Below are 14,793 nucleotides of genomic sequence, written 5' to 3' on the forward strand. Positions count from 1 at the left end.
AATATAATACCGTGACAGGAGAAAACCCTTAGATAACACTGATGCCTATTTTGATAAAGATAACTTTTTTTACTAAAGAAGGTAAACACAACAGCTGTGACGCAGGTTAGGTTTTATTACACCGAAAGCCATTGTTGGTTAATGGATGAGGGTATGTGCAAAGATTAAAACTCCCTATCTACATGCTTACCCACAAAAAATCTGCATTTTTGTTGAGCATATCCTCTTTGTAAAGGTAATCTTGTTTTTCATCTTATGTCTTTAAAAAATAAATGTCCTAGTACCAATCAAATAATCTCTCTCAAACCAGCATACTAGATGAATTCACACATTACATTATCTCTTATAAATGGTAAAACATCACCGATTCAACAGCATGCCTAGCCACAGAGATGATTATCTTTGAAATACAGGTTTTTGTATACCGATAGTAAATGTTAATTAAAACTGAATATCTGTAAAAGGCAATTTTTTTTTTTTGTTTAGTTTTGTTTTATATTCCATCTGCACATGAGATTTTAAAGCTGCTCTAATTTTCACCAGACTTGACAGGAAATCTTTAGGGCTTATGCAACATATTCTCTTTATGGGTTAACCTGACCTCATGCTGTCAGATGTTAAGAGATCAACAAAAGCATGCTTTTGTTGAAGTATTGATTAAAATCACCAATAGGATAGCCGATAAAGTAAATGGAATTTTCTGAACTCTAAAGATGACCCCTGGTAATGAGACACTTAGCAGTCATTGTCAGTCGTAAATCTTAAGTGGTGTTGACATTTTGACTAGCTAGTACAGTGTAGGGACACATCATTTCACATTCTTTCAAGCAGTGGTATTTGTCAAACTGAACACATAGTTTAGACTAGCCAATGTACTATGCATTGCTCATTATGGGAACATAATGATGCATTTGTATTTAACATGACTGTCAAATGATCATATGCAAGCTCTATATTCAAATATTTTTCTGAGTAGGAATATTTCTCAGTTTCCAAGAATCAGTGGGAAATATACAGGAAATCGCAAGCCAACACAGCGAAGGTACCACGTTCACTGCAATTGTAAATTAAACAATTTGATACTCATACCAAACCATTAAAGCTGCATAATGCCTGCTCATTATGGGAATTTGAAAAGTAAAAGGAGAAAGAGCTATAGAGCACCACACACCTCAACATTCCACTGCAAAGTGTGCTGCTACTGCTGTCTGTAGTAGTTCAAGTGTTACTTTCAGTGTGAAATGTCTCAGTGGAATGTCAGAACTTCTCAGAATCCAAAGTGATTTATTGGTTGGGGTCAAAATAAAAATGAGCGAATCTAGATAATGGGAAATGGTTTTATCCAAGGAGTAAAAAGTCTAAATGACTTTGCAGCAGCAGTTGTGATGCATAGTTCACCTCCTAGTCACTTTTGATAAAAGCATCTGCAAAATTACTAATTAATAATGGAAAAAAGTCAATGTATTCAGTTTAGAGAAGTGGGGAAAGTGCTATTGATTTTTGCCTACCTGCATAATGCCTCAATGGCATCTCGATCCAGAAAGTCATGGTCCCTGGTTACAGATGAGATTTCAATGGGAAACAGGGAATCTGAAAGGTGGGGAAATCAAGACGGGTGGGTAAACCAGAAGACACAATCTTCAGAGGTATTCTTCTTCAAAGCAAGCATCTGTCTCTGTCTGCCAGCCAAAAAACAGATGACTTGCCCGTTGAAGATAAACAGTACAGAAAAATCCAGAGGAATTCCAGCCTCTGCACATGCCCAGGGACTTACTGATGTCATGAGAGTTCATTTTAGCAGAACGAAAAGGTCGCGGAAAAAAAGGGTGACAAAACTGAGGTGAAAGACAGATGTAGAGCTGAAACCACAGCAAGCAGGGATCAAAGCATTTGAAGGACACTGGAAAAGACTTTTCCTGTTATAAAACAAACAAGTCAAGTCCAACAAAACACCCATTAAACCCTATTTAGAAAAACGAATAAAAAAATAAATTAAGACTTATATATTCCTCCGGGTACTGAATTCATTATAATAAAACATCACCACCACTAGATGTGTAGTTATCTGTCTGATCTTCTACATGTTTATACCACTTACAGTTCAAACAACAGAGGGATTAGCTTTCTCAAATTTCTAGGGGATCAAAATAACCTGTTTGTTGTCAACAGTAGTTGAATTTACTTGAAATTCCTGTCACGAATAAATAAGAAACAACAACAAGTGTTATCGATTTTAGTGCACCTTTTAATTGTAAAAATATTGCCTCCTGCATGAAAGGCACAAGGATATACAATATATATATTTTTTATAAGGACACTCCATTGACAATACAAACTTCCCTTGAACAATACATTTTGCATATAGATGGTGTTCTGCCAACTATTCTTTTGAAACTGCAGTAAACAGTAAGTATACAATTAATAATGTATAACAACGCAAAAAATGTGTATGTTCTTATATACTTTTGCTGTTGAACAAAACTCATTCTGAGGCAGGAAAAATGACATGTAAAAAAAAAGCTACCCCCCCCCCCCCCCCCCCCCCCGAAATGTTCGAAAAAAGTTATTTGTATTAAATGTGTGTTAAAGGTTGTGGTCAATCATTTCAAAACAAAAAGGCTATATTATAAACAGTGCAATCAGGGAGGAGTAGCACACAGTACCATTGCTGGAATGTAAAGAACGTTATCCGATACACTTGCTGCTAATGAAACTGGCAACAATTAATTTCACAGGACAGCTGAGTGTATTATTTTAAATACTAATAAGTGTGAAAGATATATAAATAGAAGTATCATTTTTTCCTTAACATAAAAAATAAATAATACATTTTCTTTGTAGCATTGGTGGTGGGGTTACAATTTTAAAATACAGAAGATGAACTTAAAATGAAGTCTAACCCCAAGTCCAAAAATGCTTGTCTGTAATTACTATGAAAATACATAATTCATTCTCCATACTAAATCAGCTTTAACAGCAGCTGCTGTCAGGGGTGCTTGGCCTTACCTTCATAGAGCTGTGCATACTGTGGGAACCCTGCTGCCCGTAGCCAATCACACGCCTCCTTGGCCTCAATTTCTGAAAGAAAAGAGAAACAAGACAACCTACTGTTACTTATTTGCATGGCAGGAATGCACAGCAAAACATGTGCTATAGCAACCTGCCAACATTTTAGAAAGCAACACATACTGTAGAGATGTTTCTGTTTCTTATTTATTTTTAGCGCTGGCCTGGTATGTTTTCAAATAACTAGATAGTGGTAATACTGCTGTAGTATTTCAGACAAACAAAACTAATAATGAAACAGAATGAGGAACTGATAAGTTGGCAGAAACTGAAGCTTTCTAAAGCAATGGTCAGGTAGCAGTTTAAACAATTGTGGTTTAACTGGCATTCTTAAATCACAGGAGAGATCTGTGTCAGGGAAATCTACTGATAAATGCCTCAAGGGCGTACATTTCAAATACCAACATATTTGGTTTCTTCCATCTTGACCCAAGAATAAAACAGAACATTTTAAGATTAAAGATATGCAATAGAAAAACAAAACAGAACAGTAATCTAATGATCTTAATCCAGTTTTAGATCTATTAGCAATTTGCACATATTTTCTATTAGAATGGCAGAAACCAGCACCAACACTCTGCATGAAGAGCATTAGCTCACTAAATCTTGTAATCCCTTGGCACGTCTAGTCTCTCAAGGTAGAAATGCCTAATAAGGAGCATATTACTCAGTTATTTAACACTAAGCAGTTGGTACTTGGCACTCCTGGAATGAAAGCCATAAGACAGTTCCCTTTTAATAAGTTGTCTGAAACTCAAAGAACCTGCAACTATGAATATATTTACAATAGTAGAAGAAACCATGCATAGTAAGCCAATTGTAGGGCCCTGTGTAAAATCAAGCAAAAAAGTGACTCATTTGCATTCTACCCTGACATCACCAGTTTAACCAAATTCAGCTACACAGTTTTATAGGTTCAAGGCACATGCTGAATATACGAATTTGCTCATCAACACATGGATCAAGTTATCAGATGGGAAGGTAGTCCTATATTCCAATGTCTACCCAGGCATACCTGCAATTATCTCTCCTGATGGAGCAGACTTTGAAACAGGCTCAACCACTAGAGTCTTACCACTGGATGGGTAAACAGTTTTAGTACCTTAGTTCCTATTAGCTTTAATAATAATTTTTAAAAAAAATAGCACCTAGTACCTGAATAACATAACTTGACAGTTTTCTTGTCATAAGAACAGTGATTAAATAAGTTGTATGGGATGTTGGATTTAAAATACAACAAAACAAAAAATAAATAAAATCACATTGTAGATTATGCATGAATATGATCCACACTCTAAACCTCAAAAGCATAACTTAGAAAAAAGTTTGTTTACAGCTGTGAACTTTCCGTTAACATACCAAAAGTTTCTAGGAAGCTGAACTCAAACTGCAGTAAAAGCCACATATACGTAATGACAGAGAGAGATTTGTGTAAAACATCTTTAACTCCAGGATTACAGGGCTGCATGGACTAAACCAATACTGAGGGCAATTTAAAAATTCTACCATTTACTTTATTTTCTATTTTTCTGTTACAAATGTGAAAAAACTAGTCACAACGGCCTTAAATACTCATGTGTTCTTACATTAGAAAGCCAAGAGCACAGTTGAAGCACAGAGGACCCTTTATTTGTTTTACCATCTGTAATCAAATAGGATTTTTGTGTGATAAAATGGAAACCGGAAATGTGGACTGGAAACAGCTTTATTTCATGTTCTGTTTTCACAAAGCCTGTTGGGAATACTTTCTAAAAGCCCCTCTTGTGTACAGTATGTACACATTCTAATTGGTGGTTGAAGAACTCCCATTACTTTCACTATTATCTGCTGTATTATTGAATTGTGGTTTGTCACACTTGAGAATTATTGTATTTCTTGTTCTTATTGTATGACTTATATTGTAACACTTGAATGTATTTGTATTTGCTTGCGATTGTAAGTCGCCCTGGATAAGGGCGTCTGCTAAGAAATAAATAATAATAATAATTATTATCTACAGTGAGTACTACAGCAAAATCTCAAAAGAAGGTTTGGAAAAGAAAGCTAGGGCATCCTGATCACTTGGTGTACCACAGTAAGGCGAGTACAGCAGTGGGGGGGGGGCATTTTGAGAGCCTCAATTTGAAATGCTGTGCTATAATTCTAACAGACCTGCAAAGTGCTGACACATGCTGTCATGACATTGTTTTACAGGCGTAAGACACTGTCTTACTAACTGTAAAAGGCTTTAGACATTCAGTGCCAAATGGCGAACATAGCAAATGGCTTTCCTCAGCAGAAGTTTGTGCCCCTAATGCCCCCCTCCCCCCCAATTACAGGTTCCTGATGCAATTGTTAGCTTGCTTCAATTTAAAAAAGAAAGCGCATCATTAACAGGACTGCATTTATTCATTTATTGATTGACACTTGACAACAGCCAATAACTGGCCTCTACTCATTCATTGGTAGACACGGGCATCCACGGTGGGTTTAGTATGACCTATGGATCTCAACTGATAGTACCGTCAGGCGAGTCAAATTAGAGTCAAAATGAGCGTCCAAAATAAGTGCTACAGTCATAACTGCAGCGGATTATATATAATCCAAATATATACCAAGTACACACAGCAGGACAAAAAAATAAATGTCAGTAATTTCAGAGACTTCATGTTTATATTGTCGTTACAGACCCGTCCCTAGCTCGGCACCGTCTGTCAATTCCAACAAACTCCATTGATACAGAGAGAGCTGTGTCTAAATACAGACAGGTATTTACACCGCAGAGACAGGGAATGAAGAAAAACAGCATTTCAGAATGCTGTTTTTGAATTACTGTTGCATACAATGACGTTTAAAACCAGAACTTTTTTTTTTTTTTTTAATAATAAAAATAATAGAAACGCAACAATCATAGAGCGATCCTCTGGAGTTCAGTTTCGTTTTCTTTTAGTGTTTCAACTTTGTTAGTCACATGCTTTTCTTTTAACTTCAGGGCTTTAAATGTTGTATTTTGCCATTTTTAACTACATGTTCATATTTTGTTACACCACTGTGAAATTTAAGATTTAAATAGCTGAAACTGTGACATTTAAGATTTTTAAAAATCTTATGACCATGACATTTATGAAAATGCAATTGTTTTAATATATATATATATATATATATATATATATATATATTTATATTTTGACCACTTCTTTAAACTTTTAAATTGCATTTGACTCCAGATGGCATCCCATGTACCCGCATGGACCTCGCCAAACTACATTTCCAATCATCCTCCTGCTCACATATGTAACCGAGATGGATTTACCAGTGAGCAGGAGGACGATGGGAAATGTAGTTCTGAGAGGACCATGCAGATACATGTGAAACCATCTTGAGGCTGGAAATGCAATTCAAAAGTTTAAAAAAGTGGTCAAAATGTCAAAAAAAAAAAAAAAAAAAAAATTTAAAACAATACACACACCTTACATAAACAGTTGTAGCAACACATGGGAACATGTAATACAATAAAATAAAAAGGTCTGTAGGTACCCTTTAAACTAGCTAAATCTCCATTACAATAAACTTTCTTATACAAGATAACTAAATTTAACCTACTTCATAAAACAATTAGAAAAAACCTTCATTGGTAGTAATCTGTGATCTAGTGTTCTTCTCTGTCTGACCCAGACAAACAAATATGTGCCACGCCCCCCTGCCCGGTTTCTTTTCTTTAGCAATCTAACTGAATGTATCCCTGTGCTGCCTTGGTCTGCTGAAATGTTTCACCAGCTCAAAAAAGTGATTAGAACTATACTGTACATAAACTGACAATTGTACCATGCAAAAACCACTGCACTGTAAATATTTTGTCTAATGTTGTCCCTGTCATGATGACTTAACTAAACTAAACAAAACAAAAAAATACCTTAATATATGGGCCAAGCCTCAAAACAAGACCTACATACCTAGAGTGGAATGCATTTGATCTCTTCTTCAGGGCATAACTAAATAGTATGGATCGACATACGATAAACTTTATGCATTTGTGCTTCTCAAAGATTAGGGACCAGAGAGTGTGAGCAGAGCGCAGCGGGTCAGTTGTATATGAATAGGAGTAGTTGCTGGAGGGGACATTTCCGGGCCACTCTTTCACAGCACTGAGAAGAACTGAGCACAGTTTTACTTTTCTTAAATACATGTTCGGCCATGGAATTTGCACAAAAGTAAATAAATAAATAAATAAATACAGATGCAGTCACTTTATGGTATTTTCCATCATGCCTGTGCATTCATTTTCCAGATTCAAACCAAAATTAGGCACTCATGTTTTGCAGACTTGAGAATTGCATAAAAAAAGTTTTTTTATATTCAATGTGATTGGCATTACACTTCATAATTCATTATGGAGGGAAACATATAATAATTCTCCCGATTGTGGAGTTGCATTTGTGCCATATATAAATGTGAGAAACTTCAGTGTGTCCATTGTCTGCGGTTATTACATAGCCTATATTATTATTATTTGTTTATTTAGCAGACGCCTTTATCCAAGGCGACTTACAGAGACTAGGGTGTGTGAACTATGCATCAGCTGAGTCACTTACAATTACGTCTCACCCGAAAGACGGAGCACAAGGAGGTTAAGTGACTTGCTCAGGGTCACACAATGAGTCAGTGGCTGAGGTGGGATCTGAACCGGGGACCTCCTGGTTACAAGCCCTTTTCTTTAACCACTGGACCACACAGCCTCCTATATTGTTCTTATACAGTTCTATGGTTATGCCCCAATACAGCACGGTGAACACGGTTTATATTTTCTGCACTCTTACAGAGTGGTCCGTTAGCTCTGCTGAGACCGATTCATATGTGCTGTTGCTTTGGGCTCCCCATGAGATATTTGGATACAAACAAGTCCAGTATAAAGCTAATTTGATACAAATCATATGCAAAGTTTGAAATAGGGGAGTACACTGTACACGATAACGTAGGAACTGGGTTAGGATATTTCCTAACTTATTTTCTTTTTATGTATTTTTTCAGTACCAAATCAACAATAATGAGAAAGCGTCATATTATGAGCGGTGAGCAGAATTTTGTCATGCTCCGCTCACACTCTCTGTTAGGGACACTACCTTCATTAAAAACTAAATACCTTCTGACCCCGGTCTTCCTAATCCGTTTCTCCTGTATAAACAGAGATGTATTAACAATGAGACGCCCAGAAGGCTCTATTCATCCTGCTGATTCTCCAAACAAAGTTCAATAAGTAGAGCAAACAATACCTAAACCCTCATATAAAAAGCACATCCTCATTAAACCCAACACACACACACTCTTTTTAGAAATGCTTCCCAATTAAGTAATGTATTTGAAATCGAAGCAAGGGCAAAGAAAAAGTATATACTTTGACACAGAGACCTTTACAAATGCCACCAAATTGTCAGGATGCTATTTTTTTGCTGGATGACAATGCATTAATTCAATGAGACTAAACTGACTAGCGTACAGTGGTAAAAAAGCTACAGTTGTCAAATATTTGCTTCAAAAGATTCAACATTCATTGACCTGCTCGGCCTCTGTGATCCAAATTACCAGACAAGCAATTTAAAAAACAGCGCAACTGACAAAACTTTTGAGAAAGTGCAGCCCTCATACTCCCCCCAATGTTCCATGATTGCTTGTAAGCAAGTGGCAATCTTGACATTCCACAACAACTTTTACTGCCCGTGCCCATTCGTTAGGACACAGAGCCTTCAAACCAGTCAAGCATCCAGATATTTGCCTAGTTTAAATTTGCAATAGGCTAGAATAACACAAGTTAATAGACAAGGACTTACAGAAAAGATCTCCCCTTTGCACCAGCTTCCAGTGACAACTACATTATCAGTTACATGTTTAACACCGCAATGTCTCCTAAGGGAGATCAATTAAATGGAGGCCGCAAGCAGGTTCAAATAGTTTTATTGAAGATATCTCTTATGGACAAACACAAAACAAACTGGTATTTTATCTTATTGTATTACTGGTATTGTAACACTTGAAATGTATTTACTTACGATTGTAAGTCGCCCTGGATAAGGGCGTCTGCTAAGAAATAAATAATAATAATATTGACATACATATTACTCATTCTTACAGTGCAATTTATTTAGGTGGGTTTGGTATTGTCTACAGCGTGCCAAGATCTATAAATGACCCAATTTCCTTTTTCCTGTTAGTAGGAAGCGTGTGAATTTGTTTACTGTACCGGACCATCCTGCACGAAATATGCTCCCCTTTGTTCAAGTCCCGATTAATACACCAGCTGTGTCCAAGACGAACACTAACTCCGGCAATTGTGTACAATTCAGAGTACACAATGTTAAATAAACAATGCTACTGTACTCGAATGCTTTGATTTAAGCAAAGGCAATTTTCTCAGAAAATCTAAACTATACATATGCTGTATAAAGTAGTAAAGTCACAGGTTTTCTAACAAAATGTACAGTTAAGTGAACAAGTCGAGATTAAATAAGTCCTTGCATTTATATACCTTTTAAAGTGTTATGTTGAAGCAGCTGTACGGCTGTTATTTAATGTGAATAGAGTTAACGCAACAACAACACTAGCAACAACTCCTCTCAGTATGACCCCTGCAATGTGCAGGACCCATAACTCTGGTGCTACAATGGGTACCAATAAATCCAGACCACATATGCTATACAGTATCACTACACATCCACATGACTCATCTGCCACTAAATTATATCATTAAGACAGGTCACTCAGTCACTGTGTGCAAAGGAGGCTACAACCATCTGCTGCACCTTGAAAGGCAACATGGGCAGTGCACACTTGTAGGAATAATGGAAATACCCAATGCCAATTATCTACGCTGTGGACCAGAAATGGGCTGCTACTAGCCAGATGGATTCTCTGAATACACTTGTCCAAATGGCTCTTTCTGTGCTGATAGATTTACACTCTGCTCTGCCATGTTTTTAATGCAGTAGGGGAGTTGGGTGGGGTGGGGTGGGGTAATTGTAAATTGGAACATATTCTTGAAGCTTCCATTCTGTTGCTGACAGGTGTTTCAATTTTAATGTTTTCCAAAACTTTGCTGCATGGCACCTCTAATGACACTGCATTTTATTTAGTCCTTTTTAAAAAAAAAAAAAAGTCTAACTGATACTCAAACTGTTAGCAATCAATTTTTTTTATTATTATTATTATTATTATTTTATTAATTCACTCACAGTGTCCACCCCATTGTCTAAGGAAGCTAAACGTTATTTGTTTGCCTTACATGGCTAAACCACAATGCCAACAGGAAAACGGGTTGTTTGGCGTTTAATGAAAATGAGCTTATTTGCTCTGCCCTCTCTCTTTCTAGTTTCTGGCAGCCAGCAGGGGGTGCTCTTTGCTTCAAAGCGCAGGTGATGTCATGGGCTTGGAGGCACCATAACACTGGGGGTGCCCCTTGCATTTTATGTACACCAGACTAATACAAATACAGTAGCTGTCAGAACTCTTAACATTTATCGTAAATAAAAACGTACAATTTAAAAAAAACATGCCTGTACAAATATGCATTATAATAGGTAAAAAAAGAGAAAATAAATAAAAAATAAAAAATTACTCGAATCCTGGTCATTGAGTCAGCTCTGTACTTTTAATTATGCCACCAATTAAGTGAAAAATCTTAACTAAATGCACAAACTGCAAACTGTGTTTGCATATGAAACAACCACATAAATCAATAAAACATATATTACCGGTATTACAGAAGACCTGATCTATGGATTATTTTGCATAAAGACAGAAATAAGACCTTAATGCTTTGAACTGGTAGTATCCAGTTATTTTCTTTCAAATACTACCAGGCCCAGTACCGATGAGATAACACAAAAGCTATCCAAGCAGTCTGGTGCTGTAGGTACACAATTAAATCAATGGATGTAAAGGCTTCCTTCTAAATGTTCTCGAATTAATAAATCCGATTATATGTCGTGAAAAAGTAAACACAAACTGTTTATACTGTTCCAATAAATCACTATAATCACCGAAATGTGGACAAGCTGGCACCGCAGCTCAGGATCTTTGATTTGTGATCCCTGCAGCTCCGGATAAGACGAGATCTAGGCTGTGTGTGCACGTACTAGGAGGATTTCGGAATCTGACATCTCAACGCAACACTAGCTCTGAAATGTATCCTCAATATATATTATCTCCTTAAAACACTCATGTTAACATGGCGTCTGAAACCCAATGACGACATTTGTAAACATACCCACATATTATCGTTATTATTATTATTATTATTATTATTATTAATAATAATAATAATAATAATAATAATGTGCACCATAATTAACCACACATGGCTATACAGTACTACCTACACTACTGCAAATTGAATAAAGTAAAAGTCGCATTAAGTTTATATACACTGCCTATTTTCAACTTTACTCACTGCAACCCAGCTTCGCTTTCAAAATAAACTGTACAGCAAAATAATAATTTAAATTAAGAAGACTACGGGTAAGGGCGTCTGCTAAGAACAAAATAATAAATAATAAAAGAAAATAGACGAAACAAGTAATATGAGATACTCACGTGTTAGAATCATTGCGATCTGTTTAACCTTGCACATTTACAAAATCTCCAAAATGTTTGCTTGTGTCTACCCACAGCAGCTAATCCTAACCTTTGAAGATCACAATTAAAGTCCAATATGATCCATCTTTCACCGTTACTGTTCTAATAAAGTTATGTTAACTGTATTTTTTGGCATAATGATTATAGAAAAGTCCCAATGATCTTCAAATGGCAAAATAAATCCATGGTTTGTTTCTCTGATAAATTCAGTAGTAAATCTTCGCACACGTAGACACAGAAGACAAATGCCCACACAAACTCTTTTAAATCTGCGTTAATGTGAATGAACTGAACTAATTCTATTTGGCAACTGAAAGGCAGTAAGTAACCCCACCCCCTAGGCTGTACCAAACGCACACCTGATATACGGGGGGGTGGCCGGGGTCATAGTTTGAGGGGAATCACACATTTTGTATTGTTAAACCTTCTAACAACTTTCTTGAAATTTAATTATCAGCTGTAATATATTATCGAAATATAAACAGTTAAAATTGAAAAAAGGCACACAGCAAAAGCTAAGGAGGAATCAACCCAGTGTTTTCATTAATTTAAATGGATCACAATGTTAGGGATCTTTTTTTTTTCCAACACTGTAAATGATTAAACTTCTGTTTTTTTCCCCCACTTTTGTTATGGGTTATTATAAGTTCTCATAATCATTCAAAATATAAATCATTCAGGAAAATACACTTATGCAATTTAGATGTTCTGCATGACAAAAAAGAACAGTAATTGAGATAATTAATCATTGTGTCTGCTGGATCCCTGGGTGTGTTCAATTTTGGTGGGTTAGCACCTATTGGCACATATTAGGAATTTCAATTTGTGAAGACAGAAATTCAGTTACAGATATGAATTAGCACACACTGTGCTACAAACACAACTCTCTTAAAATGTGATGATAATATGAAAGAATGTTTGTGGTGTGTTTAAATATGTATCTGCTTTAGAGATGCAGTTTGACACCTACAGCAAATACCTTGAAAGATGAGTGCTTACTGCTTACTTATTGTCTACATATTTAACATTTAAATTACTTTATAATTTCTACAATAAAACAGCAACAGAAAGTGACCACATTACAAAGTAAAATGAAATAACGAGAAGCAGTTATGAATCTTTAGATTGCTAATAGATTGTGAAACAGAAGTTACATGTCAAAATGTAAAGTAACTATTCACTGCCTATCAATAAACAATATTTATGCCACAGAGATTTGAATGTGTCAGTTTGATAGTAAACATGTAACACTGACCTATATATTGCCAGTAAAATAAATGAATAAATAACACAAATGACTTCTGTAAATAAACTAGATGCCATAGATGAGATAAACAGCTGTTTTACAGAATCAATTACAGTAATTTTATACAAATTAAAAATAGTTTAAACTTTATTTAAAAAAAACAAGAAAAAAAACACAGGACATAAATTCTTTAGTTTTTTTTTTTTTTTTTTTGTACTTTCCAAGCTGTTACTAAGAGGAAAATGCCACAGGGCATGTACCTTTACTAATTGCACTGCAAATATCTTACAATTCACACCTACTTTTTTCAGTTTTGCATAACAAACTGCTATTACTAATGTAGAAAACTTGGAAACATTTTGTGCAGCTCAGCAGTTCACTGGAGGAGAGAGTTCTGTCTCCAGTACTAATGTGCCTGATTTAAAACACCAGGGGGGCTGGGGGCACTGACTGCACTCAGGAGCCCCACCTTTATCCAAGGGATAGCACAGCATTCCTATTCTTCTCTATACAACCAACAAACATCTCCTTTGCCCTTAGCTAATACACTAATCCAGTCTTAATAAAGCCCTTATCTTTCCAATGCAACTTTCTAAAGAAAACCAGTTTTCCAGACAAGACATCCTTTAAATGAAGGTCCAGAGGGCAGACAAAATAAAGATTCCAGGTAAGTAACGGAAAGGTCTAGAGTCTGTCCCCACAAAGCATTCCCAGGGAGATTCATTAATTCCCAGAACTAATTAGAAGAATAAATTTAATGGTCAAGTCTTACTATCATTTTTTTAGATCTGTTTACCAGTTTCTATTTTTTCTCTGGCAACATCAAACACTTATATGGACTTTTCAATTGCTGTTTGTCTACAGTTAACATTTCTGAAACAATACATAGCTTACCTCTTTAATTTACTTTGCTAAATAACACCCTCTCATTCATTGCCTTAAACAATGATGAGTTTTATTGAACTATTGAGCAGGAAATGACATAATGGTCAATAAAATCTAGCATGCGTCTCTACTGATTTTTAAAAATCAATGGATCGTTTCTTAAGATTTTAAGACAGGGGTATGATATTGGCTGTCCTTAAAAAGGCAGAGCTTCCATTAAGTCTTTCAAGATTGTTCTTAAGATGGAAAGTATTTTACTATAAGTTTTATAAAGGACAGAGCTGCACTGAAACAATGATTGACCAAGAGGATTCACGGCTTCCTGTCTATTTCAACTTCTTTTTTACAATATGCCATTAATACATCTATAAGTATGGGAAGGGAGTTGCACACCATATCACAGATTACCTTTGGAGCAATTTTTATTTATAGGTGTATTAGGACATTTTGTTGAGAAACATTTTTTCTGCTCCTTTATGCCTTCCACACAGAAGCAGAAACAGAACTGTTTACATCTGGAATGTAGAAAGTGATGCAACAACCCAGGCAAACAGAGTCTGTATCTGCGAGGGAGCCATACTCGCCGGTGTGTGGAAATCAGGCTAAAAATGTCCTAGTCAGGCCATTTCCTGGCATTTATCTTGCTTCCTCTCCAGCTTTAATGGCCAACTATTAAAGGACAGGAGCACAGCATGCCAATGAGTGAGGCTTGACTTTAAAATAAACCCTTACCAAAATACTACGCCATGTAAAACCTAAAAGAAAATACGAATATGACATGCTATGGATGGATACTGTAGTAGCGGTCACTGGCCACATCTGATTTATGTCAGTTCTGACCCATGGGGTCAGAGAAAGGATCTCTTTTTTATCATTGAGAGCTGTCAAAACAAACTGCCCACCACAGAAAACAACAAACAGTTACCACCTAATTTTGAAAAAGATATGCCTATAAACAAAGTATTTCTGCCATTTACATATACACTGCCAAA

At 36.0% G+C, this 14,793-nt stretch overlaps 1 pseudogene; it reads right to left on the bottom strand.

The window, feature by feature from the left end:
- Positions 1-14,793, bottom strand: part of LOC117409397 (rho GTPase-activating protein 7-like) — a 184,130-nt pseudogene that overhangs the window by 15,707 nt on the left and 153,630 nt on the right.

The sequence above is a fragment of the Acipenser ruthenus genome, chromosome 2 (assembly GCF_902713425.1).
Source record: "Acipenser ruthenus chromosome 2, fAciRut3.2 maternal haplotype, whole genome shotgun sequence".
Taxonomy (NCBI): domain Eukaryota; kingdom Metazoa; phylum Chordata; class Actinopteri; order Acipenseriformes; family Acipenseridae; genus Acipenser; species Acipenser ruthenus.